Source organism: Papio anubis, chromosome 10, assembly GCF_008728515.1.
Source record: "Papio anubis isolate 15944 chromosome 10, Panubis1.0, whole genome shotgun sequence".
NCBI classification, from domain to species: domain Eukaryota; kingdom Metazoa; phylum Chordata; class Mammalia; order Primates; family Cercopithecidae; genus Papio; species Papio anubis.
Genome location: NC_044985.1, coordinates 107,941,101 through 107,946,160, shown reverse-complemented (window position 1 = coordinate 107,946,160; position 5,060 = coordinate 107,941,101). Strand labels below are relative to the sequence as shown.

The 5,060-nt window shown below is 40.9% G+C and overlaps 1 pseudogene; it reads right to left on the bottom strand.

The window, feature by feature from the left end:
• Positions 1 to 436: 436 nt before the first annotated feature.
• Positions 437 to 1,439, bottom strand: LOC101024732 (annotated as a pseudogene).
• Positions 1,440 to 5,060: the final 3,621 nt, after the last annotated feature.

Here is a 5,060-nt window from a genome sequence, read left to right as displayed (position 1 = left end):
TTTCATAATGTCATATTCTTGGCAAAGCTGAATTTAGTGGTCACTATCTTAAAACGCAAGTAAGCATGCAGTGTGGAAGCATCCAATCTGATTCTAAGGTTTGAGAATTTATGCAGTGACCAACATGCACATAAATCCCATTTGTAAGTAACCGTGGTTATTTACAAATAAAATAAAAATACATTTTTCAAAGTATGTTTTTCAATTTTAAATGCATTTCAAATTTTAAATACATTTTTTTTTCACAGAAAGATTGCAGAGGGTCTGGAGGCTGTACATGGGCAGGGGCCTGGTGAGCTCTGTACATGGGACTGGCAGACCAGGGAGCCTCCACTTGGAAAGGTACTTTTTAATTAAAAAAAAAATATATATATTTTTTATATATATATAAATTATATATATATAATTATAAATTATATATATATATAATGGGAGCTACAATCACCCTCTCCCCACCCTCTGATTTAAAAGACACAAAAATAGATGTCTCTAAGATAAATGGGGATCCTGGGGCTTAAGGGTGTTTAAAGGGCTTCACAAGGGCCAGGGCTTACAGGGGGCGTCCCAGGCGCTGGGGCGGGTCCTGCGTCAGTTGGTAGGACAGTAGGCTTCATTGGATGCCACCTGTTTTTCACTTACGGGGAGACACAAGAGTCATTGTAAACGTGCCAACCAGTCTGGCACTGGTACAAGGCTGTGTAGTGGCCACAGTGGATGCTGCCTGAGTGGTTGCAAAGGGCACACAGCTGGTAGACAGGACTTCCAACTTTGCCACTGGCAAAGACCCCTAGGCTCAGTCACTGCAGTGGGAAGTCTACACCTACAGAACTTTACTTGATGGAGCCTCGGGAGACAGAAAATAGATTCAGATGGAGCATGAAGATGCAGAGGAATCTTTGTATAGTCAACTTTTGGCACCGCTTGTTTTCTGCCAACGTGGGTCACACACTGGGGCATTCTCTAACTTTAGCTCTTCTTTCTTGGTAAAAAGGCTCAAACAATCCCGCAGAGACACCTTGCCCCCAGTGAATCCTTTCTTGGGGATGGTCAGGGAGAGGTCACAAAAAAAACACCTTGAAGGTCATGGAGTGGTATCCACAGGCCTGGCACTTGAGACAACTTTTCAACTGGCCCACAAACAGATCCACCATCTTGTTGTCCTCTTGTTCTTCCAGATAACACTTCCACATTAGGTTGGCCCAGTCATCATCATTTAACTCAGGCTCTTTTAGCAGAGCACCCCCCTCGGTGGGGTGGAGAGGGAGCTGGACCATGGGCAGGGACTGGTGAAGCCCCGCAACCTCTGTGGTTGATTTCAAGGTGTAGCCGCTCCATAAAGAATGTCAGGAACTCTTGGGTATCCTGCTGGCTATATCCAGAGAAGAATGTTTTTCAAATGTCTACTAAATTGTTAATCTATATGTACTTATTAAGTTGTTTAAGCCTAATTGTTAAAAAAAAAAAAAAAAAAGAACTGTTAGTTATTACTCTCAGACTGGTGGAGCCATAAAAATAGTACTAACAGACTGGGGGTGCCATGACCAAGAAAGTTCAAGAACCCTGCCACGACTCATTGTAAATAACACGTAAACACAAACACATTCACACATGTGCTAGTCACCCAGTGTGGGGTCTGATGTGAAATGACTTCTTAACAAACGTACTGAAGAATTAGTGAATGAATGAGGAAGCAGTGCTCCTCTGGCTTATCTTCTCCTGTCTGGATATGTGTTCAAATTGGCCATCTTAGTGTGCAGCTCTCTCAGTGAATAACTCCCTTCCAGCCTTCCATTGCACAGGCTGGGGACAAGAAAATGGAAGCTAGGTGAGGTCCTGGATCACCGGGGTACCACTCTGGGCACACAAGAAATCTTCACAAAGCAAGTGAGCATGACAGAAATTGAAGGTATAAGGCTGAGGGAGAAGCTTCCATCCAAGACAGTTGACCAGGAACACACAAAAAAACCTGAGAACAAAAACACAAAGCAGCTGAGAGGGGCGGAGGGAGAGCCTGAATGAAAGGGCAGGGAGGTGTGAGAGGAGACAAGAACAGGAGGCAAAGGCTGGCAGAGGCGTGAAGTGAGACACGGAAGAACCAGAAGGTCAAGTCATTGAGTTTGAATGTCATTGAGATTTCTTGAAAAAAAAAGAGTAGGTTGGATGATGTGGTCAGTGTCTTGGGAAAGAAATGTCATTTTAGCACAAATGCTTGCAATGAAGCAACAAGGATACCAAGGTCACTTGGTTAATATGTAGCTTGGAGAGCTCCCAGATGGGCTCTGAGCAGGATTTGAGAAGAATTCAGAAGCATGACGGAGAGTGCAAAATAGGACCCGGGGTAGATTCATCTGAGGGAATCATCTATTATGTTAGAAGGGTTGCAAGTGAAGGAAAACAATACATGTTTTCTCTCTAGGCTGAAAATTTCTACACTAAACTCACTCCTTCAAATTAGGCTAGAGAACATGGTCTGATAGGGTTCACCTTTAGATTACCAATGGAGCAACAGGGATGTGGCTCAAATATAAAAACCTGCTCTCACACAGATTATGTCTGCTGAACAATGGCTCCGGATGGCTCGCCAGGCTGGCAGATGGCTCTGCTTGCGAGATTCATACCAAGTTTTGTCTCATTCTGTCTTTAAGAGGGTTCATTCATTTTGCATTGCCGCTCAAATTTTAATGTAGATCATATTTCAGTGTTATCTCTACGTGATCATACCATTTAAAATAAAGTATTTGCATCTGTTTATACTTGGAACATTTTACAACTTCATGTCAGACCTTTATTCTTAGTTGAACCATTATTCTCTCCACGTATAAGACCTATTTATTCTGAAGTCCCCATTATCTTTTTACTAGTTCTTTGAAGTTGTATTGTATAATGGTCTTTTTGGTGTCCTGAAAGAGAATGATATCAATGTAGTCAGTATCATCAAGAAATGCTGGGGAGGCAGCTGAGATTGGTAGAAATTCACTAGACGAGGATCAAATCCCAAGTCTATCATACATTAGCTGTGACTTTGGCCCAGTTAGGTTACCTCTCTGAACATCTGCTCCTTCATCCATGAAATGACAAGGCGATAGTGACTGCAGGTAGAGTATGAGCTTGAGTTTCCCACGAGCCTGTGTGTGAATTCTGGGCCTACCATTTACTAACACCCTGAACCCAAGGAAGTGATTCAGCTGAGTCCAAATTTCACTTTGTATAAAATAAGAATAATGAGGTTTTCCTCATGGGGTTAATAAGATAAATGAAGGCAATTATAAGTAGAATTGCTAAATGTCTTGTTTTGAACCCCGCTGACTAGGATTTCAGTGCTCCCTTTAGGAAAAACATACATATATATACTTTTTAAAGTAGGGCATATATATATATAGGGGATATACCATATATATATATAGGGGATATACCATATATATATATATATATATATATATATATATAGGGTAGGTGTTATCTTGTCATGCCATGACTTAGGTGCAATTATTTCTACTTACTCTCTGAATTTATGCCTTACTACAGTGATTTGCAAATTAGACGTAAAGTATGGGACTTGATTCCACATAAATTCTGGTGTGAAAGGCAGACATGGCTGGCTCTATGCAGCAAAGCACACTTCAGAACTGTCAGCACACAGGATGTAATTATGAAATAATGCTCAATACTTTTATTGTATAAACATAAGGGCAGGTCAGTGTTGGGTTTTGTATTAGTTCGTTTTCACACTACTATAAAGATACTACCTGAGACTGGGTAATTTATAAAGAGAAGAGGTTTAACTGACTCACAGTTCTGCATGGCTGGGGAGGCCTTAGGAAACTTACAATCATAGTGGAAGGCGAAGGGGAAGAAAGGCATATCTTACATGGCGGCAAGAGAGAGCATGCACAGGGAAAAACTGCCACTTAAAACCATCAGATCTCATGAAAACTCCCTCATTATCATGAGAACAGCATGGGGGAAACCACCCCCATGATCTAGTAACCTCCCACCAGGTACTTCCTTTGACACCTGGGAATTACAATTCAAGATGAGATTTGAGTGGGGACACAGAGCCAAACTATATCAGGTCTACTTTCATCTTTTACATTTATTCAGCAATTTTGTTTTTGTGATTCTTTATCCTTAAACTTCATCTTTTATTATCCTTAAACTTCATCTCTTATTATAAAAGTAGTATATACTTATTGAAAAAATTAAGAGAGTACAGATGATTTTATTTTTTTTTTTATTTTTTTTATTTTTTGAGACGGAGTCTCGCTTTGTCGCCCAGACTGGAGTGCAGTGGCTGGATCTCAGCTCACTGCAAGCTCCGCCTCCTGGGTTTACGCCATTCTCCTGCCTCAGCCTCCCGAGTAGCTGGGACTACAGGCGCCCGCCACCTCGCCCGGCTTGTTTTTTGTATTTTTAGTAGAGACGGGGTTTCACCATGTTAGCCAGGATGGTCTCGATCTCCTGACCTTGTGATCCGCCCGTCTCGGCCTCCCAAAGTGCTGGGATTACAGGCTTGAGCCACCGCGCCCGGCCCAGATGATTTTAAAAATCACCTGTGATATCATGGTGAGAAATAACCACTACTAACATTTTGGTGTATAAATTCCAGTGTGTGTAGTAGGAGTGTGTGCACATATAAGTAGATATAAATAATATTTCACTGTAAACACAAGTTTTCAAGCTATAGTTTTTCAGGTAACATTTTTAATTGTGATACAATACACATAAAATTTACCATTTTAACTATTTAAAAGTGTACAATTCAGTGGCATCAAGTACATTCACAATGTTGTCCAACCATTAGCACAATTTTAGTTCTAGAACTTTTTCATCACCCTAAAAAGAAATGCCATACACAATTAGCAGTCACCCCTCATTTCTCACACCCCTAGCCCATAGCAATCATTAATCTGCCTTCTGTTTGTATGGATTTATCTATTCTAGCTGTTTCATACAAATGGAATCATAAATGTGTGATTTTGCATCTGCCTTCTTTCACTTCACTTAGCATAGTGTTTTCAAGGCACATCCATACTGTAGCATGTCTCAATACTTTATTTCAT